Source organism: Orbicella faveolata, unplaced genomic scaffold (assembly GCF_042242905.1).
Source record: "Orbicella faveolata isolate gen_17 unplaced genomic scaffold, um_ofav_v1 contig_25, whole genome shotgun sequence".
In the NCBI taxonomy this organism is placed as follows: Eukaryota; Metazoa; Cnidaria; class Anthozoa; order Scleractinia; family Merulinidae; genus Orbicella; species Orbicella faveolata.
In genome coordinates this window covers 20439313-20465000 of record NW_028301553.1, presented here as the reverse complement: position 1 = coordinate 20465000, position 25688 = coordinate 20439313, and the positions used below count along the sequence as shown (strand labels likewise).

The window sequence follows — 25688 nt, the reverse complement described above, 5'->3', positions numbered from 1 at the left end:
CCCTTTACTCAAGGGAAAAAAACAATTAAATTTAATCGTGACTTTTGAAAAAGAAAGCTGTTAATAGTGTTTGTATCTTCATGCCCATATATATCCCCGAGAAAGTTCCAGATTAAGACTATTACGTCATCGGAGATTTCGCAACGGCTACGACTGGTGGTGCAATAATACAGTTTGTGTTGATCAAGTGATGTGTCGACAGTAATCAATGAATCATCAAAGACTGCTTTGGAATCTGCCCTGGATTACATTGCGACTGTAGAGCTAAGAAAACAGTTAAATTTTAAAAGCACGGTTATAAGATCTTAAAGATCCTCTTGTTTTTTTTTTTTTTGTCCGTGACCAGACCCAAGCTCCCTCTCAGCCAAATGTTGAGTTACGCAACGTGTGATGGTTTTCCGCCAGAAGCTGTTAAAACATTAATACAAGGACAATTTTAAAGATATTCTTTTCTTTTTTGTGGGTAAAATATATTTTCATTTCGTTTTATCAAAGCGTTGGATTCAAAGCGAATAATAAATACGCTAAAAAAAGGTCTTTCGTCAGCCATGGAATGCGTTGACGTTGCAGCTTTCACTTTCGCTACATGACAAATAAGATCGTGTTTACATTGCAAGTTTATTTCGCCAGAGGCGACGGTCACTAATTTATTTATAATTTTCCGAATATCTTTCGTGGTTGTAGGCAAATGCAGTAAATTCTTTGGTTGTTTCATCGCAGCGAGTTCAAAGATCGGAAGGAAAATTAAATATTTGCAAGCCAAGCAAAGAACTTGTCAGAACATGCAAAGATTACGTCACTGGTAGGGAAATAACCACCGTACTAAAGATAGCCGTGGATAACGCAATTCTTGAATTATGTGACTTGTGTGACTTCTTTGCTAGCCTTTTACTCAAGGGAAAAAAACAATTAAATTTAATCGTGACTTTTAAGAAAGCTGTTGTTAATAGTGTTCGTATCTTCATGCCCATACATATCCCGAAGAAAGGTCCAGATTAAGACTATTACGTCATCGGAGATTTCACAACGGCTACGACTGGTGGTGCAATAATACAGTTTGTGTTGATCAAGTAATGTAGTGTCTACAGTAATCAATGAATCACCAAGGATTGCTTTGGAATGTGCACTGCGTTGCGACTGTACTTTTAAGAAAACAGTTAAAATTTAAAAGCGCAGTTATAAAATCGAACAGATCTTCTTGTTAACCGCGCGGCCATGGGCCGAGCGCGGTTTTAGGTATACCCGTGGTTTATTATTATTTTTTTTTTTTAATTGCGCGGCCATGGGCCGAGCGCGGTTCATAGTTTACCCGTGGTTTATTTTTTTTTTTTTTTTTCAGTTTTGTCGGTGACCAGACCCAAACTTCCCCTCGGCCAAATCTTGAGTCACGCAACCTGTGATGTTTACTCGCCAAAAGCTGTTGAAACATTAAAACAAGGACAATGTTACGAATATTGTTTTCTTTATTTGTGTGGAAAATATATTTTCTTTTGGTTTTATCAAAGCGTTGGATTCGAAAAGAAATAATAAATACGCTAAAACAAGGTATTACGTCAGCTATGGAATGCGCTGATTTTGCTGCTTTCACTTTCGCTAGGTGACAAATAAGATCGTGTTTACTTTGCAAGTTGATTTTGGCAGAAGCGACGGTCATCAATTTATTTGCAATTTTGCAAGTATTTAATGTGGCTTTTGGCAAATGAAGTAAATTCTTTGGCTGTTTTATCGCAGCAACTTCGGTGATCAGAAGGAAAATTAAATATTTGCAAGTCAAGCAAAGAACATGTCAGTACATGCAAGGACTACGTCATTGGTAGGGAAATAACCCCCGTACTTAAGGTAGCTCTGGATAACGGAAGTCTTAAATTATATGACTCGTGTGACTACTTTGCTAGCCCTTTACTCGTGGAAAACACCAATGAAATTTAATCATGACTTTTGAGAAAGAAAGCTGTTGTTAATAATGTTATTATCGTGTCGTTCGTATCGTTTATGCCCATACATATCCCGAAGAAAGTTGCAGATTAAGACCATTACGTCATCGGAGATTTGTCAACGGCTACCACTGATGGTGCAATAATAGAGTTTGTGTTGATCAAGTGATGTGATGTCTCAACCTCGTTCCCAGAGTTTCTTCATCTTACCGCCCCCTGGAGCGATCGAAGAGAGACCCTGGTTGGGTCTGGTCACGTGTCTCCCAGAATCTGGGAGATGACAATTAAAGGAGCCAGGTCACGGTCGCGCATGCGCGTGCGGTCACGAAACAGTTTGAAAGTTTTAGCCTCAAACTTTCAAAATCGTTGGCAAGGACTTATTCATAACTTTATCGGAAAATATCTCTGCCATCCTTGAGTGGTCTATTCTTTTGATAGCGGTTATAGGTCAATTGATTGTTGTAGAGTATTTCCATGTAGATTTTGGCTCGTGTTCGATGTTTTGTGAGTGAATTTTCGTGGATGTTGTGATGCAGTGTGATGTCTTCTCAAGGCGGTCGGCGATCTGCAAGTAGTCGAAAGAGGATTTACACTTCAGTTTCTGAGGGAGTAACGTTTTGGTAAAAAGGCCATCGAAGGATTTTGCTAGACCGCCGCTTTTATTCTTCCTCAGTATCTGCGATGATTTATGGCGAATATCGGAGTGATTCAGCGTTTGCTGGCCACTTTCTTTCCCTGGAACGACGAAGGCAAGTACCTTTCGTTTATCTTTCACGTGCAGTTTGCCACTTTGCTTTTATCGTTTATCTGGTCACTTTACATGTTTCCTATTCTTTTGCTTCTCAAATAAAGGAAAGTAAGTCAGTAGAGGAAACTACGAGACGAGAGAAGATACGGAAAGATAGCCCTTCCGCAAAATGACGGCGCCATGTCGAAGGTGAGCTGATATGTGCAACTGTAAACAAGTTACCACACGCAACTTTGACTTGTATTAGAGGAGGAATAACTATGTGTAGTCGTTTCATTTAATTCATTTCCTTCGTAGTCAATACAACCTGTTTACTTATTTTAATGTAGTCTAACTGGGCATATGAACTAGATTTTTCTACAAGTGAAATTTCCCCTTTCAAAACAAAATAATTTGCCACTTACACTCAAATTTAGTATGCCTTGCTATTCTGTATGGTTTACAAGTGTATTATTTAGTGCATCATCAGGACTATTATTACTATAAACTCTTGGCTCTGTTGTTGTAAGGGTGGATGATCAGTCATGATCGTAAAGGCCCAGTCAAGTAACTGATTTTTTCAGTCATCCTGCCCTCCACATGTTACATTTATTACCGGTATCCAAATATACAAAATTCCCTTTGTGCTCTGCATCCTTGTCAGTAATGCTCAAAATTTTATTTGGCGTGACTTCGCATTTATTTTGATAGTTTTTATATATGTATATATATATATTTGTTACTGTTTTGTTTGTTGCATTCAAACATCAACTATATGCGGCTGAGCCAATAAAGTATATGTATGCATGTATGCTTAGCGTGCTCATCCCAGGAGCGAGCGGTCCAGGTTTGAGCCCTCCCTTACCAAAACAGCTGTATCTTTAAACTGATTTTAAACTGTTTTGAACGTATTTTGACGATTTAAACAGTGTTTTGAAGTCACTATAGGGTATTTTTGTGCTATTTTGTACAAAATTCAAAATTTCGCTTCTTGTTTGTAATGTATTTCAAGTATAGTTAAAACCTACTTCATGACATTGGAATGATTTTCACTCTGTTTTTAACGTAGTTTGAGCTCAAAACAGGGTTTAAATAGGGGATTTAAAATCTATTTTAATACTATGGCCACAAAAATTTCGTTCAAACAGTTTAAAAATTCTAGTTAAACCCTGTTTTGAAAGTTATGTTGGCAATGGCTGTACGTTTAAAAAGTATTTTACAAATTTTCACAGTCAAAAGAGTCTTTAAATAGGATATTTAAAATGTAGTTGACATGTCAAGAACATAAAATATGTTTTACATAGGAAGTTTAAAAGCTATTTGAGATAGCAATTCATATTATAAGCTTTAAAATACAACCAAAACAGTCTGTTTTAAACATATTTTAAGTCTTAATCAGGCGAGTATACTATTTAAGGAGTAGTTTCAAATAATGACAATAATGTCTATCTTAAAAACAGATTTTAAATACACTATTTTTGCACTATTTATAAATCTAGACCAATGGAAATTTATAATTCAATCAACATAATTTGCATCCCCTTTTTGAAAACTGCTTAAATAGTTTCTTTTCACTCAAGCTTTACATACAAAACCTTTAAACACAATGATTCTCAACTGTAGTGAGTTTAGTTTACATTGTATCTAGAAAACAGCAGATAAGTTCTATATTATATGTACCATGCTGGGCTAGCGCACGCTCATGAGTGGAACTTTTTCGCCCACTGTTATCAACCTGAACTGTACAGCAGGAATACAACAAAAATAACCATGCAATGTTTCAAAAGGGCGGTGGGAGAAGACCAAGTAATTTTGAAAGCGATTCAAGCCCTTCATCCACTGCATGATTACATGTATGACCATTTTGCATTTAAAACAGAGGTGAAAGCCAGCAGCAGCCTAAATTCTCTTTTCAAAAAACACTGTGACGGACAAAGCTCTTTGGAGCAAGACAGTCCCAGAAATCAGCTGCACTACTTCTCAAAGGGGAAATAAAGATCTGGCTGAAAATGATCCACCAGTGTCTCAGTCCCCGAAAGAGGGCACTTTTATGGCTGGAGGATAGAATTTAAATGTGGGATGTCGTCTGAAGTTTTTGATTTAGTTTTGCAAGCAGTATATTATATCTACTATGTAAATTTGATGTTCCTTCTTGGAATCAATGTCATGACTAAGCCACTTCACTTGGTTAATCTCATGAAGTTATGACAAAAACAGTGTGAATCTTTGCCTGTAAATTTATACTGTAAATCAGATCCAGACCCTCTTGTTTCATTAAATCATTGTTTGGCCTTGTTTGCCAGGAACTTGGTCTTAACTTTTGTTTATTATGCTGTGATTACTCATGCAAAAGTGTTATCGGCTGTAACCTCTGGGAACTTTTTAACATCAGCTGACAGTTTGAATTTTCTAAAAGCTTCCTGCAAAACTGCTTTAAAGAAATAATTGCCAAGCATAGGATTTGCATCATTTGGTGACATAATACCAGTACCATAAATTCCAGTTTTGGTATAGAAGAGATCACAGGTGAGCAGACATTACAGTCTGTTTGGTGACCAAATGGACACAGGCACATGCTCAGGTTCTGGCTTAGGAACTGGCTCTTTCATAGCTCTCAGCGGTGGCTGTCATTCTGGCACTGGCTCTGTGCGAAGTGGTCACGCATAAGGAATTTAAATTTGGGTGCCCCAAAAACTAGGACCTACATGTAAATGTAAGAGTCTCTTCCAACATCAAATATAAAACTTAGAGTGCAGTGTGAATAGTGTTTAGGAATCTGTATTATAAACATTACTCTATTGGAATTAAATAGATAAACTCACATATTATAACAAAATATTTGGCATAGACATCACCTAAACAAATGCAAAATTAGGAAAACAAAAAACTTACACTTTTAGTGTGTACATGTAAGCTTTTAAGACTCTCTCAATATCAAAATTAATCAATAATTTAGCCAAGCCAAAAACATGAATCTGTGGACAAACAAACCTTTTCGCAAAAAAGCACTCTCTTGCCGCCCTACATGTACATGTATTCCTGTCTTTCTTTTTTCTCGAAGTATCAAGCACTGTTTACAACCAAAATGGCAGGCAAAGACTGAACAACTCCAGGACTTCTCAGAGGAGTTTATCGATAGGCGTTAAAGTAAATCCCGGTCTTCTCTAAAAGGACATGGTCACAGATGCCATGTTTGTTCACAAGTGAGGTTCAGGCTGAGAGAGTGTGCTAGGCTGCATGTACATGCACAATATATAAGTTCTATCAAAAGTGTCATCACTTTAAAAATTTACCAGAAGCAATTAAATCTCTGAAAGCAACAACTAATAACTCGAGGAAAATGGATCCAAGTAATTGGTTGACATTACTTATTATTGATTGGGGCCACTCCTAATGGCAAAACATGCCATCACTCACAAAGTAGACCAGAATTAAGATCTCACAGTCAAATCACAAAAAATCACATCTACTCAATATTAAAATGAAAATTTCAAGGTACATGTAACTAGTTTGCAGTAATTAGCAAATTATTGATTGTGGTCAGTCATCATGTACATGCTTCAAGATTACATAATTTACATACATGTAATTTTGGCAAAAAGTGTTCCACTCACAGTGTGCACGTGAAAGATCTCAAAACAAATCACAAGAAATGACAACCACTGAATATGAAAAAGAAAATTGCTTGTAGTAATCAGCCAGTTACTTATTGTGGTCACTCATCATGGTATACATGCTTCAAGATCTTGCAAAAGTGCTGTCACTCACAAACTACACCAAAATCAAGATCTCACAACCAAATTCCTTTTTTTTTTTTGGTTCTTTCAAACAATCCTTTTTTTCTTGTTTCCCATATGAGCAGTTACAGTTTCCCAGATTTGACAGTCATTTAACAGTTTAGTCATTATTGTTAACAATGTAGGAAATCCATTTTTTTTTTGTCTAAACAGTTGTTAATGATAAAAGTTGTTGTTCCAGTCTGTTATGAGCAGACTTATGTTGAATTTAGTGGTTGGTTTCAATGACAGATGTTGTGACCAGGCTAATATTATAAGAGTCTGTGCTCTGATCTGTTAACAAGAGGCATTCACTACTAACATCACAGCAAGCTGGCAAAAAGCACCGGTTCCTTTGGTTTTAAAACCAAACAAATATATGTATCAAATTCACAATAACTGTGAATAATAATTATTATTGGATGAGGTTGAGCAAAATATCATGATTTGTCAGTGGCAAGCAGATCAATTATTTGCCGAAGCTGAAGGCTGAGGCAAATAATTGATCTGTGACCACCCAGTTTGGTTTCACATTTAAATCACTCTGACAGCTCAGGGAAGCGATCTGCCATTTAAATTATTTCACCTGAGAGCTTGGTTTCAATTACGCATGAGAGGAAAATTCAATATTATTTGCAGCAAACACATTTACATGGCACTACGCATGAGCAGATCATTATTTGTAGGCAGTTATTTACAGGTCATTTGGTGGGCTCTCAGCCAATGAAAAGGAAGACAAAATGCATCGAATGATAAAAAGATTTATTTTTCAGTTGTCAACAATAACATTTCAGAACACCTAGAGGCCTTTGCGCATTTGCTTGGATGCCATCTTGCAAACTAGAGCACAAGCTTCAAGATCTCACGAACAACAACTACAGAACCAGGACTTGGAACATTTCATTATTAATTATGTACATGAATCAACTGCATTATCCACTTACCCATTCATTCATGTCCTAGTGGGTTATTCTGTAACTGGTTAAATTTTCTCTGTTTCTTGAAAATGTTACAAGCAAAAGCGAATAAAGAACCCTCATTGGACCACATAAAAACGCCTTGGTGGTAAATCACACTGATTCCGCAAATCTTTCCCAACTTAATTGTTTCATCTGCCTCAGTTTCTTGCAAAGAATGAAATACTACAGCTACATGTACTTTTCTGTGTTTTCATCCTTCTCCTATTACTTCGTCCTCTTGTCTTTCATTATTTTTTCTTCTTCTTGCCAGGTAATTTCTTCTTCCTGAACCTTTGTTGTGCTTAGCCATATTTTTTGGAAATATATCAACCTGCCACATAAATGTAGTGCATTCATCTAATCAAAAATTTGGTGAATTTGAACTACACTGAATGCTTGTCTATCCCCCACTGAAGATCAAAACTAACATGTGCATGGGGAGAAGTCCCTAACACTAGGCCCTTCAACCATTTTCCAGAGCCCCTTTGTGTGAATATCATTTTTGCCAAGAAATCTACATCCATAATATAGAAGAATGAAAATAATTAAAGTAAAATTAACGATAGAAACAATAGGGCGAATACAGGTTGAGTGACACCTAACGTCGCAACCAAAATGCAAGGATTCGACTGTTCATGGCAGGCTTGATTCAAGCTTGGATTTCATGTGTTATAGCATGCAATTAGTCAATACATGAATATGTGTACAACACATTCTCGCACGACAACAAAGTGCGATTTCATTCATTCGAATGTCCCAATTTTGTTCTTCGAGCGTTCGGACCCAATCGTTCGATTAAGTTCGATTGATTTCGATAAAGTTCGTTTAATCGAACGTTCGATTTGGTACGTGATTAGTTACGTCTGGAGCAAAGCCATGCATCTAAGAGAAAGCTTCTTTTATGAATAAACATTTGGCGCATCCAAACAAGAAGACGCCAAGCATTACCCGCGTATGTCTCAATGTAAAATACCTGAAAATATGCTTGAAAAAGTTACTAGGGCTGTAAACAAAAAAATGGAGTTTAAGCAGATAAAATAAACAGATACCGTACCGTTAAAAATCCTGGGCTAAGAACTATATCCAATGTGGCGATCGATGCAATCCTCTTGCTTCGTTTTGGCGGTCGTAACTTTTGGCGCAAACGGATTTTCCGGTCGATTTTCCGCTGACCCACCGGTGCAATACTCTGATGCGAACATTTTGGTCAGCTGTGATTGCATGAAAGATCATGTGAGTGACCACGTGACTTGTTTTCATTTCAAAATTGCTGTGTAAAACGGAGGTTTCGTTCCAGTCGTTTAAAACCAGTGCAACAGTTCATTTGTTTGTCTTTTTACCTTTTACTGGACGAAAGCTTAAGGGACCGAACCGAATCATATGACTCGTGGGTGCAGCGACCATGATTTGTCTTTCTGATAGACTTCAACTCGGTAATGTCTCAACGAAATGGAGGTAAGCCGACCATCTTCTGTCTTGGTGTGTCTTTCATTCGAAAAGATGCATGTAACATGCATGTAACCACTGACATCAGCTGTTTTATCGAATAAGATGATTGCCTATGAAACATAGATCTGAATTTTGAATTGTTCTTTGTCCAGTCTACATAATTAGGTACTGTTTTATATACATGTATGATCAGTTATATGACAGTTACATGTTTGCAACTGTGTATGCCATTTTTGTGCAGCCGTAAATTACTCATCCATTGTGATCATTTTACTATCTTGACATGGCATAAACTGATCGATCTCTTCGTAGGGAAATTAAAGTGCGAGCTGTGGAAGTTGAATCAAACAGTTTGGTTTTCTTCAAGTGGAAATGCAACTTTATAGACTTAACATGGTAACAAAACATGGAGGCAAAAATATTAAACCCTGCAATAACTAAACAATGCAGTAAATAATTTGTTTTTATTTTCAGCTTTGAGAAACAGGAGATGGAGAGTGGTGCTACCCTGTCAGGGCCAAAGTCTCTGTGAGTCTGATAGGGGTCTTTCAACTGCCTTGCGGTTACAAAGTTATTGCTGCAATTCTGCAATCGTCGGTAAATTTTTAAAGGAGGAAATAACTAAATTTAGGGTTAGAAAGGAAGCTATATGTAGCTACTACAGTCATGCCACATCAGTGAAAGTACAGTTGTTTCTTGTTGGAAATGAATGAACCTTACAACTTGATGGGATAATTTTTGTTAACTTGTAAATAATAATATTGTCAATCATATATTACATACATGTACACTGCGGCTACAAAGTTTATTTCAAGGGGAACATGGTATGCATTAATTATATCTTTCATGATGGAATACTGTAGTTTTTGTATAACTTTACCTCAAGTTGCACATGACCTTGACTTGTGACAGCTTGGGTTCCCTATAACTTACTGCAAGTGGTTTTCGTTTTTTAAGCTTCATCTTGCCAGGGCAGGAAAAAAAAAAAATGAAATCTAGCTGCCCAGTGGGCCATTTCATTTTAATTTTCAGTTGGCTGCACTAAAATATTACTAATGCCCAATGGGCACGTAGGGTTCATGCCCTATCAACTACATCATTTACTAGTTGCTGTCTATATTCAGTGATAGACTATAACAAAATGAGTTTACTGGCACTATGAAACTAGGTGAAAGAAACTACCAACAGTGACACAATTGTTGTGTCAGACACAAAGTATCCTTGGATTTTAAATTAATCCATGCTTTCAACTCACTGTTTTGCTCATCTTGCAGTCTTAAGTTTTGAAACAGGCTTTGATTGGAAATTATCATTCACAAGATTATATGTACTGAGGCTAATTTCACTTGCCCACCTGACCAGACCTCCAAACTTCCATTTTCACTTGCCCAAGAGCAAAATTTACTTGCCCCAGGCAATGGGATGTGGGTTTTTCCCTGCCCTACTTGCTAAGACTACGAGTATTCAACCAGCCTGGCTCATTTTCTGAGATCTCACCTTGCCACTCTTTCCTGCGTAAAAATTTTGATGTGTTCATATATGTATGAGAAGCCAGGCTGGCCGGGTTACTGAGATCTCAGTTTTTGCATCCAAGATATCAGTGACCAGGATGAAAATTTTCCCATATGAATGCTCCAGCCCGGGTAATCAGGACGAAACTTTTTAGGCAAAATAGCTTCGCTTTTGCAACACAGCACTTGGCCAGTTACCAGGCTCATATGAAGAGGCCCTTAGTCTATGTATCATGCATGACACAAAAGAAAATCAACATTTTTTTTTTCTCCCTGTTTTCATTTGCATCACACACAATAGACTAAGCGAAAGAGGCCGGGACTACTCATAGTCTGAATATCTGTAGGCCCAATAAGATGGTACAGCTTTAATTGCTACATGCACTTGTACATGTACATAAAACAAGTCCATGACTCAAAATCAAACCTACAACTTGCTTGCAACTGTAACATGGACCACATAAATGATGCATGGTTTAGTTGCAGCCTCAGACATTGCTCAGTGATGAAAGATGAACAAAACCTTTGCACAACATGATCATCACCTAGACTAAATTTACTAAAGTCACACAATAAGTTGTACCCTCTAAATTGGCCAAAGGGTTCCCTTGATTAGAAGTGATTGATGCATGTACTGCATGTACATTTACAATGTATAGTTCCCATGTACAGACCAGGGTTGTCATTAAGGGAAAATCAAGCATACCAGTACAAGTAAATAACCTGTATTTAGCCTTAAAATGAGTGATATAGAAGATGTTTTATACTAAGTAATGGACCCTTAGCCTCAAGTTCTCAATTGGTATTGATACATGCATGTTCCTTTGACTCCTTTACATTGTTTACAATTCTTCTTAACAAAGAAAATATGCACCAATGATGATGACCATACACTCAAAAATGTTTTGGTTTTTAAAACTTTAGTAACTTTTAGCCTTTTATACATGTACAGTAGACAAAAAAAATATTATCGTAGGCTCAACTGTTATTACAGCTTTTCATATACAGATACAGTAAGTGTAGAGCTACATACATTGATTATACAAGTAAAGAAAGAAGTAGAGCCAAGCACCCCCATCAAGCTTGAGTTTGCCCTACACTGACTTCTAGCATGTCATGTGTTGTTCACAGCTAGAGCAAAGTTACATGTAAGTTTAAGTTTTTTTTTGGCACTATTGTTATGCTGTTTTGATACTATTTTTGAACTATTTTAATACTATTTTTATACTATTTTTATACTATTTTTATACTATTTTTACTGTATTTTCATACTGTTTTTATACTATTTTGTGCTATTTTTATGCTGTTTTATACTATAGTACTGTATGCCATTTCTGGACTATTTTAAAGCTATTTTCATATATTTATATTGTATTTGACATATTTTTTCACATATGATCCACTTTAATTTTTAAACTGTTTAAAGTACTATTGAAATATATTTTGAGACAGTGGATTTCAATAGTGTTTTAAACAGGTTTTAACACCTTTAAAATCAGTCAAAAAATATGTTAAAAATATAATTTTGCACCTATTTTAAACCTATTTTGTACAAAATACTTTTAAAATTGTCATTTAAACTAGTTCAAAAATAGTCTTGCAGATTAAAAGCTGTTTTTAAAACGATTTGTGTCCTGTTTTTATTCCGAATGCTGTGTTCTTCGAGAAATTTTTAAAGTAGTTACAGACTATTTTAATTATATTTTTAAACTTAGCAAAGGATTTCGAGTTTTGGAATTTTAACTATATTTTTAAAAGCTTTCCAAAATACATTTCAAATTTTGTTTCAATAGTGTTTTAAACAGGTTTAAACACCATTAAAAGCAGTCGAAAACTACGTTAAAAATACACTTTGCGCCCTGTTTTTAATCTATTTCATAAAATAGGTTAAAAACAGTTTTTAAAAATAGTATTTAAATACATTTAAAATAGTGTTTGGTTTGGTAAGGGCTGGCCCAGGGACACAGTGTTGTGTTGTTGGGCAAGACACTTAACTCTAACAGTGCCTCTCTCCACCCAGGAGTATAAATGGGTACCGGCAAATTGTTGGGGAAACCTAACAAATTTCAGGGGAGTGACCTGTGATGGACTAGCAACCCGTCCAGGGGTAGTAGAAATACTCCTAGCCGCTTCATGCTACAGAAACCGGGATAAACTCCGGCAGCTATGAGCCATCGGCTCCAAGGCTTCACTTATGCATATATGTACTGAACGTAGATTAATATGTGTTGTGTTCAATGTCTTTGTTGCAGAGAGGATATTGATGTTACAGCGAGTTCTACCAATGTTGATATTACAGGCATATCAGCATCTTATTGAAATATATAGGGAAGTCCTGTTTACAAGATATGGCCTCTTTTAGAGCATCTCCATGGGAACAGTTGTCTTTCAATACTGTCAAATAAATTATTTTTCCAATACAGTGTAGATGCTTCCAATCAAATTGTCCTCAAACATACAAAGTGTTTACTTTTTACAACGTGTACCAATATTCGTTCATTTCAATGACATGATCAAGCTAATTTTTACTTCTCCCCCACACTAAAATAAATTACATCTCCAGTAAAGTACATGTATATAGCCAATAAAATTTATTGATTACCATTTGGTGACTGCACTGACCATGACTAGTTATTAAATACAGTATGTCCAGGGTGTTTGATGAATTAAGGAAAGTCTTTTGGAACTATTGGATATTATGAAACATTGCGAGCAATAATGGAAAATTGTATAGGTCAGGTACTAAAACCAGAAACAAAATAACCAAACCAGGGCTGCAAATAATTTTTTTCTCTTGAAAGGACATATGTCCTACTAAAACACCATCTTGGTCAGACAAAACAAATTGTGGTTGGGCATCACCAAAAAAAGTAAGATTTACTCACAGCAGATCTTTATTCACCCTTACTGTAAAGTAATTTACGATAAAAAATTGTCCAGACATCATGTCCACCCACAGCTGAGATTTTGTTGGACATGAGCAAATTTTGGTCAGCCAATGACCGATGACCGACTGTCATTTGCAGCTCTGCCAACAAAATGAAACAACAAGAAAGCACTCAGGTTAGCCCTATAAAAATCTGGTTAACCTGAATAACACTCAGGTTACAGTTGGCTGTTAACAGTTGTGAGGAGTTTCATTTCAGTGGTTTCGTTTTGGGTTTTGGCACTGCCATCAGTTGTAGGGAAATATTTTTAAAATTGCACAAGCCTGCCTAGAGATGTAGCTTGAAAATCTGGTTCATTAAAAATCCCAGTGTGCTCTTCTAATCTATACCTTGTTTTTATTGATCTTTTTTCTGTCTATACCCTGAACTTATTGATCTTTTTTCTGTATTGATTTTTCTTCCAGTAATAAACATTGGCCTTTTATAAAAGCAACAAATTCATGAACTAGTTGTTGGTGAATTTTCAACTCAGAACCATGTATTGAGCTTGAATTTTATTTCAGAATAATGAACCAACACCCATCCTGAATGTGCAATGATAAAGATGAAAACCAGGTGTGGAGGTGATTTAAATTAACAAAACAACTGCCTCTTCCACTATTACTTTAAATGCTTTCTTTGTGGGCTTTTCTTCAGGGAAAAATAACTTTATACTTGCATTTGTTTTGGTTTAATCAGCCCTGAATCCCATATAAACTCCAGTGTGAGGGATATTGCCAATGGATAACTGTTGCTACACAGGAAGGGCACACCTGATTTCCTTTCCCCAGATAAGCGTATCTATGGAGAACATTTTGCCAATAGGCTGCCTTCGTGAAGACATGCGTGCTATTGTCATCGCAGTCTATTTCTTGTGGCATAATTTGGTACATGCCGCAATTGCACAATGATATTGCCGAGTTGCTAGAAGGAGGTGCAGGGTTAGGCATTCCATCCACACTTGTCATCTGTCCCTCTGTGGATGTGCCAGGGGTGGGTTGAGAAATGTCGTTTTCACTGATGGTCTCATCTAAATTGTCAATTCTTCTAGGCAGGCTTCTGGCACACAGTTTGCACACATTGCTTCATCAAGCATTTGAATGAATTCCTAAAAGAACATTATAGAGGTAATCACCAACAAAGTACAGTACTGTAAAGTATTTTGTGCTCGCCTAACAAAATTAAGTGTTGTAATTGATTTATTTTAGGTAGAGCCTGCAACTGTGCCAAAGATTCAAGACAGATTGCTAGCAAGCACAGAGTTTTTGCCAAGTGGGCCTAGAAATATAAAACATCAAGTGTAGGAACAAAACAAATCTTGCCTTGCTAAACTTTATGCATTTGAATTGGTGTTCAAGCTTTGATTTTGGTGGTCTTTTCCATATTTAGGCATATTTTTGTTCTTGGAATAATAACAAAAAAATAAATAAAGATATATTTCTATACAAGCAGACTCTCACATCTCTATTTTATGTTATCCTCTCCCGCTCTTCACTTGGCCTGTTGTCAGTCTGGTATGGCTGTGTTCTTCATCCACAGATCAAGTTGTACTTGCACCAGCCTTGATAAAAAAGAGTCATGTCAAAGCTGTTGTACCTTGTATAAGAAAAATCAAACTCTCCTAGAAACCTTCTCAGCTCAAGGGAAAGACAATTCAAACTGCTAAAACTCGAAACTACTCTATGCTTTGTGAAATGTTTGGCCTAAATGAAAAAACATGCCGTATACATGAGTATATGTACATATGAAGACTTGAACACAAACAGAACCAAAAATAGCTAGAAATCTAGTTGTTCCATTCACGTGCACCCTTCAATACCTATTTACAAACAATGTTACATCAAAGCTAAGTGCATAAACAAGGAATCTCACCGTGTTTTCGACACGGATTTGCTGTCGAACCACACTTTCACTCACTTCCACATCTTGCAAGGGCACCCACGATTTGCATTTGTTTTCTGTTTCGTGGAACAAGCGCTTTCGCACGAACAGGAGATGTGAGGATAGAGGATAAGAACAGAAGAAAGAGAAAATGGATGTTGCGTTGGAGCATATTCCCAGAAACTACGAAACAGTTCACACATTCAAATCTGTCACGTAATGGAGTCGAAGGAACTTTCTTGCCTTTCTTGCCTCTTGTGCGTCCATAATTTTGCCTCTGCGATAAAATAAGTAGATTGACGAGAAGAAATCCACACACGCGACAAAAATACGTAATAATTTCTTATAATAAGCCTTTCTTGCCTCTTGTGCGTCGATAAGCCTTTCTTGCCTCTTGTGCGTCCATAATTTTGCCTCTGCGATAAAATAAGTAGATCGACGAGAAGAAATCCACACACGCGACAAAAATACGTAATAATTTTAACCAAGAACGGCTAAATTCGCGCAAAATTTAACAATTCCGATAAATTCAAGATGGCGGATGCATTTGAATCTCAATGAGAACGGAGCCAAATTTCGCACATGCGCGGGTCGTGGTGTAGCTCCTTTAACTGACTGAAGGGATGGGCGGCCTAGTAGGAATTTTGTACATGCTTAGCTCACGGGAGTGCGGGATGTGTTGTCACCAAAGTAAACCAAGAACGATATGATGTTCTGCGGCAATGTCCGGCGGTAATATTCTGCAAACGCCGAGGAAAACTTATCCATCATCTGATAGCGGAAATCCAAGCCGCGGACGATTGTATGGTTCAGTGAAGGACGTTACATATTGTAGAAATCTCCTCAAGAAGGCGAATGGAGAATTGCACACCGCAACCGAGGCTGTGTATCGAAGATCTTTGACTCATGTTTACCTCAGAATGAAGTGTAGGTCTTCTGAACGGCGATTAAATAATTTTAGAGAATTCAGGGCCTTTTAATTGATCACTGAAAGCCAAAGTCACTTCGAAAGGAGCGAAAGGGTGAAAAGATTTATTGAAGTTTCACCGCGCAGCCGGCGCCCCGAACTTTGCAGAGCACGAAGAATAATACATTACGTATTACGGCGTAATACGTCTGCATTTCGCTGTCGTTGCTGATTAACTGGATTTATCTTCAACCAAAAGGAGGCTAGAAAAAGAAAAAAAAAATTTTGATTGCGTTGTTAATAAATTAGTGTCAATTGTGCACATTCTCATTTAATTTTCGATCTCTCGACCACTCTTTGCTTCACACGTTTTTCTGAGGGGCACTTTTTATGCCATGTTATAAGAAGAAATGGAAATTATAAGTAGAGCAGAGTCGTTTGATTATGTTACAGCATTTTAGAGGTCGCAGGTCTGCACGGTTTCCGCTGTTAAGTGCACGTCGCTTCTCAGAGTTTGACCCCTCTGTAATTTGCCATGCCGTGCTTATACTTTGTTTAGGTTCGTTTCTTTTGCAAGATATGTTTGAAGGCTCTAAGTACTGGCTCTCCAGGGACAAAGATTAAGATATTCCGTGAACATATTGCTTACTTGCATTCGATATTGTGACGCCGCATGTGACGTCGGGCCCGGCTATTTTATTAGAACTGTTTGCAAAGTGCGTTGCACGAATATCATATTTATCTTCGTCCATCTTTTCTTCAAAGACTGCCGTAGCTTTACTTTGAGGAAGCTATACGTTTTCCTAGAGACATTCTTATGTTTTTTGCATCAATTTGATCGTGTGCATATGAGTGACTTTCCATAAATCCAGTGGGTAAGACGGTAACGCTGAAAATCACGACCACTAAATTGCCTTGAGACAGACTTGCTTAACCTTTAGGTAAACGTTGGAATAGATATTATTCGAAATTTCAGCCTCAAAGCTAGGTATTGATAAACGCCGTGGATAATGGCAGTCGTAGCGCGATACTTTGAATTCGACAAAGCTCAACGCGACAAATTGCTAATTACAGAGGACCCCTCCCTGATGTTCTCATTGTCAAAGTAACAAGTGACCAGACCCAACCAGGGTCTCTCGACGCTCACTCCAGAGGGCGGTAATATAAGACCCTGGGAACGAGGTTGGTGATGTCTACAGTAACAAAAGAATCATCAAGGACTGCTTTGGAATGTGCACTGTGTTGCGACGATAGTGCTAAGCAAACAGTTAAGTTTTAAAAGCGCGGTTATAAGATCTAACAGATCTTGTTTTTTTTTTCAGTTTTGTCGGTGACCAGACCCAAGCTTCCACTCGGCCAGATTTTGAATGACGCAACCTGCGATGTTTACTCGCCAAAAGCTGTTGAAACATTAATACAAGGACAATGTTACGGATATTGTTTTCTTTACTTTGGGTAAAATATATTTTCTTTTCGTTTTATCGAAGCGTTGGATTCGAAGGGAAATAATAAATACGCTAAAAAAAGGTATTACGTCAGCCGTGGAATGCAATGACGTTGCAGCTTTCACTTTCGTTACGTGACGAATAAGGTCGTGTTTACTTTGCAAGTTTATTTCGGCAGAAGCGACGGTCATCAATTTATTTGCAATTTTGCGAGTATTTCTTGTGGATTTAGGCAAATAAGGTAAATTCCTTGGCTGTTTCATCGCAGCGGGTTCGGTGATCAGAAGGAAAATTAAACATTTACCAGCCGAGCAAAGAACATGTCAGAACATGCAAGGATTACGTCATTGGTAGGGAAATAACCACCGTACTAAAGGTAGCCGTGGATAACGGAAGTCTTGAATTACTGATGTGACTCGTGTGACTACTTTTCTAGCCCTTTACTCGTGGAAAACACGAATTAAATTTAATCATGACTTTTAAGAAGGAAAGCTGTTGTTAATAGAGTTATTATGGTATCGTTCATATCGTTCTTGCCCATACATATCCCGAAGAAAGTTCTAGATTAAGACCATTACGTCATCGGAGATTTCACAACGGCTATGACTGATGGTGCAATAATAGAGTTTGTGTTGATCAAGTGATGTGATGTCTGCAGTAACAAAAGAATCATCAAGGACTGCTTTGGAATGTGCACTGCGTTGTGACCGTAGTGGTTAGCAAACAGTTAAATTTTAAAAGCGCGGTTATAAGATCTAACAGATCTTCTTGTTATTATTTTTTTGTCGGTGACCAGACCCAAACTCCCTCTCGGCCAAATTTTTACTCACGCAACGTGTGATGTTTGTTCGCCAAAAGCTGTTGAAACATTAATACACGGACAATTTTACAGATATTTTTTCTCTGTTGTGGGTAAAGTATATTTTCTTTTGGTTTTATCGAAGTGTTGGATTCCAAGGAAACAATAAATACGTGTAAACAAAGTATTACGTCAGCCATGGAATGCGCTGAGGTTGCAGCTTTCACTTTCGCTACGTGGCAAATAAGATCGTGTCTACTTTGCAAGTTTATTTCGCCAGAAGCGACGATCATTAATTTATTTGCAGTTTTGCGATTATTTCTTGTGGTTCTGAAAAATGTAATAAATTCTTTGGCTGTTTCATAGGAGCGAGTTCGGTGATCAGAAGGAAAATTAAATATTTGCGAGTCAAGCAAAGAACATCTCATAACGTGCAAGGATTACGTCATTGGAAGGGAAATAACCACCGTACTAAAGATAGACGTGGATAACGGAAGTCTTGAATTATGTGACTCGTGTGACTACTTTGCTAGCCCTTTACTCGTAGAAAATACCAATTAAATTTAATCATGACTTTTAAAAAAGAAAGCTGTTGTTAACAGTGTTATTATCTTGTCGTTCATATCGTTCATGCCCATACATATCCCGAAGAAAGTTCCAGATTAAGACTATTACATCATCGGAGATTTCAAAACGGCTACGACTGATAGTGCAATAATACAGTTTGTGTTGATCAAGTGATGTGGTGTCTACAGTAATCAATGAATTATCAAGGATTACTTTGGAATGTGCACTGCGTTGCGACTGTATTGCTAAGAAAACAGTTAACTTTTAAAAGCGCGGTTATAAGATCTAACAGATCTTCTTGTTTTTTTCAGTTTTGTCGGTGACCAGACCCAAACTTCCTCTCGGCCAAATTTTGAGTCACGCAACGTCTGATGTTTTTACGCCAGAAGCTGTTAAAACATTAATACACGGACAATTTTACGGATATTTTTTCCTTTGTTGTGGGTAAACTATATTTCTTTTGGTTTTATCGAGATTTTGGATTTAAAGGGAATAATAAATACGCTAAAAAAGGTATTACGCCAGCCATGGAATGCGTTGACGTTGCAGCTTTCACTTTCGCTACGTGACAAATAAGATCGTGTTTACTTTTCAAGTTTATTTCGCCAGAAGCGACGGTCATTAACTTATTTGCAATTTTGCAAGTATTTCTTGTGGTTTTAAGAGCAGCTTCGCCTAAATATCAACTAGACTTGGAAATAGCGAAAAAATCGAATTTCTTCAAACTCGCCCAGAATGAAGCCCTACGGGCACTAGTTACAAAAATATTGTTTTAAGTTCGATAAATCAAAAAAAATTTTTCCGCAATTTTTTCGTTTCGATGCCCCAAATCGGCCAAAATCCATCGAAAATGAGCGGCATATTCAGAGGCTCGTAAACTCAAAAGCAAAAATCTTAATTACAAACTGATTGCACGTCGTATTTGTACTTCCTTTTTTTGTCCATTTGGAGCTAAATAGATCGTGATTTCATTAGAACTTAAATATTTGACGAATTTTCTAAATTAACGACCCAAGACAGCTTTACAAGAGGTCTACATTTAGCCTATTTTCAAACGCTAAAAAGGCGTTCTGGTACATGGCTTTTCCCAAAACGACTAGTTTGGTCTGAAAGAAAATTGTTTCTTCTTCAAATTAGTGAAATAAAATTTTTGGGTAAATAAAATCGCGAGCGCTGAGATAGCGAACTAAATGCAGCACTTCTTCCTGAAAACGTGACCTTTGACCCGAGCGTAACGAACCCAATTACTGCAAGAAAACCCGGAAGAAAAGCAAACGCTTCGTTATTTTGAAACAATTTCTAGTGATATCTCTCCGAAACCATGATTGCAAGAAACTATTTCCAGATATGAAATCTTACAGGGTCAAAGAAGGAACTAAAGGGCGCATTTTGACACAATAACTTTGGTTGCTGAGAATTGAAGTCAATGACCGTTAACGAATTCCAGTGAAATTTGCAAACTTGACGTATGTTAGCCGATACTTACCTGAATATTTATATTTATAGAATGGTCGTCTTCTAGGATTAACCTTCAAAAGAAGCTGGATCCAGATTTGGAAACCCCTAAAAGAAGAAATGTCTAATATTCCGTGACTTGCCCGATGCTATAAATTCCATGCACATGCCAACCGCATGTTTGTCGTAAAACCAACTGAACTCCACCGACAGTTTCCATGGGCAACCCCAAAATAAACAATCCCCGAGAATGTAAAGTGAAATTGGCTGTCTTCATGAACAGTTAGAAGCTAGAGTCAAGTTCCATTACCTTTAAAAAGTGCTCGATTTTATTTGTTTGCGTCGACTTTGTTCACTACTCTCACGTTCGAATGCCGCGAATCGGTCACGCCAAAACAGTGCAGACCGTGCAGACAGTAGACACTTGTTTGAGCTTTTCACTGTGACTCCTTTTTTTGGGTCTAGTTACAGAATAGTGTTAAATATATCTGAAAGTTTGTCATTTATCCACAGGCTGCACAAGCGCAGTATTTGACTTTTAATTCAATAGACAAACGCGTACAAGACTTTGTATGGGAAACTTACTCAGTCTGCACGGTCTGCAGTTTTTTGGCGTGACCGATACTACGCAGTATTCGAACGTGACAGTAACTACTGAATGAACAAAGTAGAATCAAGCACTTTTAAAAGGTAATGGAACTTGACTCTACCTTCTAACTGTTCATGAAGACAACCAATTTCACTTTACATTTTTGGGGATTGTTTATTTTGGGGTTGCCCATGGAAACTGTCAGAGGAGTTAAGTGAGTTTTACGACAAACATGCGGTCGGCATGTGCATGGAATTTAAGCTAATTTATAGCAGGAGGCAGGTCACGGAACATTAAACGTTTCTTCTTTTAGAAGTTTCCAAATCTGGATCCAGCTTCTTTTGAGGGTTAATCCAAGAAGACGACTCTTCTATAAATATAAACATTCAGGTAAGTATCGGCTAACATACGTCAAGTTTGCAAATTTCACTGGAATTGACTGCAATTCAATTCTCAGCAAACAAAGTTATTGTGTCAAAATGCGCTCTTAAGCTCCTTCTTTGACCCTGCAAGATTTCATATCTGGAAATAGTTTCTTGCAATCATGGTTTCGGAGAGATATCACTAGAAATTGTCTCAAAATAACGAAGCGTTTGCTTTTCTTCCGGGTTTTCTTGCAGTAATTGGTTTCGCTACGCTCGGGTCAAAGGTCACGTTTTCAGGAAGAAGTGCTGCATTTAGTTCGCTATCTCAGCGCTCGCGATTTTATTTACCCAAAAAGTTTTATTTCACTAATTTGAAGAAGAAACAATTTTCTTTCAGACCAAACTAGTCGTCTTTTTGGGAAAAGCCGTATACCAGAACGCCTTTTTAGCATTTGAAAATAGGCTAAATGTAGACCTCTTGTAAGGCTGTCTTGGGTCGTTACCTTAAAAAATTCGTCAAATATTTAAGTGCTGATCAAATCACGATCTATTTAGCTCCAAATAGACAAAAAAAAGAAGTACAAACACGACGTGCAATCAGTTTGTAATTAAGATTTTTGCTTTTGAGTTTACGAGCCTCTGAATATGCCGCTCATTTTCGATGGATTTTGGCCGATTTGGGGCATCGACACGAAAAAATTGAGGAAAAAATAATTTTTGATTTATCGAACTTAAAACGATATTTTTGTAACTAGTGCCCGTAGGGCTTCATTCTGGGCGAGTTTGAAGAAATTCGATTTTTTCGCTATTTCCAAGTCTAGTTGATATTTAGGCGAAGCTGCTCTTAAGCAAATGAAGTCAATTCTTTGGCTTTTTCATCGCAGCGAGTTCATAGATCGGAAGGAAATTAATAAATATTTGCAAGCAAAGCAAAGAATGTCAGAACGTGAAAGAATTACGTCATTGGTAGGGAAATAACCATCGCACTAAAGATAGCCATGGATACCGCAATTCTTAAATTATGTGACTCGTGTGACTAGTTTGCTCGCCCTTTACTCATTGAAAGCACCGATTAAATTTAGTCATGACTTTTAAAAAAGAAAGCTGTTGTTAATACAGTCTTCTTATCGTATCGTTCATATCGTTCATGCCCATGCATATCCCGAAGAAAGTTCCAGATTAAGACTATTGCCTCATCGGAGGTTTCACAACGGTACGACTGATGATGCAATAGTACAGTTTGTGGTGATCAAGTGATGTTGTGTCTACAGTAATCAATGAATCATCAATGATTACTTTGGAATGTGCACTGCGTTGCGACTGTATTGCTAAGAAAACAGTTACCTTTTAAAAGCGCGGTTATCAGATCTAACATATCTTCTTGTTAACCGCGCGGCCATGGGCCGAGCGCGGTTTTAGGTTTACTTTTTTGTTTTTTTTGTTTTTTTTTGTCGGTGACCAGACGCAGAACTCCGCTCGGCCAAATTCCGAGTCACGCAACGTGTGATGTTTTTTCCGCCAGAAGCTGTTAAAACATTAATACACGGATAATTTTACGGATATTGTTTCCTTTGTTGTGGGTAAAATATATTTTCTTCTGGTTTTATCGAAGCGTTGGATTCAAAGGGATTAATAAATACGCTAAAAAAAGGTATTACGTCAGCCATGGAATGCGTTAACGTTGCAGCTTTCACTTTCGCTACGTGACTAATAAGATCGTGTTTACTTTGGAAGTTTATTTCGCCAGAAGCGACGGTCATTAATTTATTTGCAAGTTTGCGAGTGTTTCTTGTGGTTTTAGGCAAATGAAGTAAATTCTTTGGCTCTTTCATCGCAGCGAGTTCATAGATCGGAAGGAAAATGAAATATTTGCAAGCCAAGCAAAGAACATGTCAGGACGTGCAATGATTACGTCATTGGTAGGGAAATAACCACCGTACTAAAGATAGCTGTCGATAACGCAATTCTTGAATTATGTGACTCGTGTGACTTCTTTGCTAGCCTATTACTCAAGGAAAATATTAAATTTAAACTTGACTTTTAAGAAAGAAAGCTGTTGTTAATAGTGTTCGTATCTTCATGCCCATACATATCCCAAAGAAAGTTCCAGATTAACACTATTACGTCATCGGAGATTTCGCAACGGCTACGACTGATGGTGCAATAGTACAGTCTGTGTTGATCAAGTGATGTGATGTCTACAGTAATCAATGAATCATCAAGGATTACTTTCGAATGTTCACTGCGTTGCAACTGTAGTGCTAAGAAAATAGTTAAATTTTAAAAGCGCGGTTTTAAGATCTAACAGATCTTCTTGTTAACCGCGCGGCCATGGGCCGAGCGCGGTTCTAGGTTTACCCGTGGTTTATTTTTTTTATTTTTTTTTTTTTGTCGGTGACCAGACGCAGACCTCCGCTCGGCCAAACTTTGAGTCACGCAACGTGTGATGTTTTTCCGCCAGAAGCTGTTAAAACATAAACACACGAACAATTTTACGGATATTGTGTTCTTTTTTGTGGGTAAAATATATTTTCTTTTCGCTTTATCAAAGCGTTGGATTTAAAGGGAATAATAAATACGCTGAAAAAAGGTATTACGTCAGCCATGGAATGCGCTGACGTTGCAGCTTTCACTTTCGCTACGTGACAAATAAGATCGTGTTTACTTTGCAAGTTTATTTCGGCAGAAGCGACGGTCGTTAATTTATTTGTAATTTTGCGAGTATTTCTTGCGGTTTTAGGCAAATGAAGTAAATCCTTTGACTGTTTCATCGCAGCGAGTTCATAGATCAGAAAGAAAATTAAATGTTTGGAAGCCAAGCAAAGAACGTGTCAGAACGTGCAAAGATTACGTCATTGATAGGGAAATAACCACCGTACTAAAGATAGCCGTAGATAACGCAATTCTTGAATTATGTGACTCGTGTGACTTCTTTGCTAACCCTTAACTCAAGGGAAAAAAACAATTAAATTTAATCGTGACTTTAAAGAAAGAAAGCGGTTTGTAATAGTGTTCGTATCTTCATGCCCATACATATCCCGAAGAAAGTTCCAGATTAAGACTATTACGTCATCGGAGATGTCACAACGGCTACGACTGATGGTGCGATAATAGAGTTTATGTTGATCAAGTGCTGTGATGTCTACAGTAATCAATGAATCATCAAAGATTGCTTTGGAATATGCACTGCGTTGCGACTGTAATACTAAGAAAACAGTTAAATTTTAAAAGCGCGGTTATAAGATCTAACAGATCTTCTTGTTTTTTTTAGTTTTGTCGGTGACCAGACCCACGCTTCTACTCGGCCAAATTTTGAGTCACGCAACCTGTGATGTTTACTCGCCAACAGCTGTTAAAACATTAACACAAGGACAATGTTGCGGATATTGTTTTCCTTCTTGCGTATAAACTAAATTGCTTTGGGTTTTATCGAAGCGTTGGATTCCAAGGAAATAAGAAATACGCCAAAAAAAAAGCTATTACCTCGGCCATGGCATGCGTTGACGTTGCAGCTTTCACTTTCACTACGTGACAAATAAGATCGTGTTTACTTTGCAAGTTTATATCGCGAGAAGCGACGGTCAATAATTTATTCGCAGTTTTGCGGGTATTTCTTGTGGTTTTAGGCAAATGAAGTAAATTCTTTGGCTGTTTCATCGCAGCAAGTTCATGCATCGGAAGGAAAATTAAATATTTGCAAGCCAAGCAAACAACATGTCAGAACATGCAAGGACTACGTTATTGGTAGGGAAATAACCACCGTACTAAAGATAGCCGTGGATGACGCAATTCTTGAATTATGTGACTCATGTCACTTCTTTGCTAGCCCTTTACTCAAGGGAAAAAAACAATTAGATTTAATCGTTACTTTTAAGAAAGAAAGCTGTTGTTAATAGTGTTTGTATCTTCATGCCCATACATATCCCGATGAAAGTTCCAGATTAAGAATTTTACGTCATCGGAGATTTCACAACGGCTACGACTGGTGGTACAATAATACAGTTTGTGTTGATCAAGTGATGTGTCTACAGTAATCAATGAATCATCAAAGACTGCTTTGGAATCTGCCCTGTATTGCGACTGTAGAGCTAAGAAAACAGTTAAATTTTAAAAGCGCGGTTATAAGATCTTAAAGATCTTCTTGTTATTTTTTTTTGTCGGTGACCAGACCCAAACTCCCTGTTGGCCAAATCACGCAAGTCTTGCAGGTCACGAGTCACGCAACCTGTGATGTCTTTCCACCAGAAACTGTTGAAACATTAATACAAGGACAATTTTACGTATATTGTTTTCTTTGTTGTGGGTAAAATATATTGTCTTTTGGTTTTATCGAAGCATTGGATTCAAAGGGAATAATAAATACGCTGAAAAGGTATTCGAAGGGAAATAATAAATAC

General features: G+C 37.4%; 3 long non-coding RNA genes and 1 pseudogene across 3 annotated transcripts; 2 read left to right on the top strand and 2 right to left on the bottom strand.

Annotated features, from left to right (window-relative positions):
* The first annotated feature begins 2364 nt into the window (after positions 1 to 2364).
* LOC149109335 (uncharacterized) lies at positions 2365 to 12779 on the top strand. The gene is made up of 3 exons (XR_016208669.1): positions 2365 to 2683; positions 2787 to 2871; positions 12609 to 12779. It is a non-coding gene; the product is annotated as an uncharacterized LOC149109335 (long non-coding RNA).
* On the bottom strand, positions 7183 to 8593 carry LOC149109337 (uncharacterized). Its single transcript, XR_016208657.1, has 2 exons — positions 8451 to 8593; positions 7183 to 7727 (listed from the first exon to the last, which is right to left on the bottom strand). It is a non-coding gene; the product is annotated as an uncharacterized LOC149109337 (long non-coding RNA).
* LOC149109336 (uncharacterized) lies at positions 8634 to 10749 on the top strand. The gene is made up of 2 exons (XR_016208675.1): positions 8634 to 8851; positions 9320 to 10749. It is a non-coding gene; the product is annotated as an uncharacterized LOC149109336 (long non-coding RNA).
* Positions 12780 to 13974: 1195 nt separating the features above from the next.
* LOC149109334 (uncharacterized) lies at positions 13975 to 15367 on the bottom strand (annotated as a pseudogene).
* Between the last annotated feature and the right edge of the window lie 10321 nt (positions 15368 to 25688).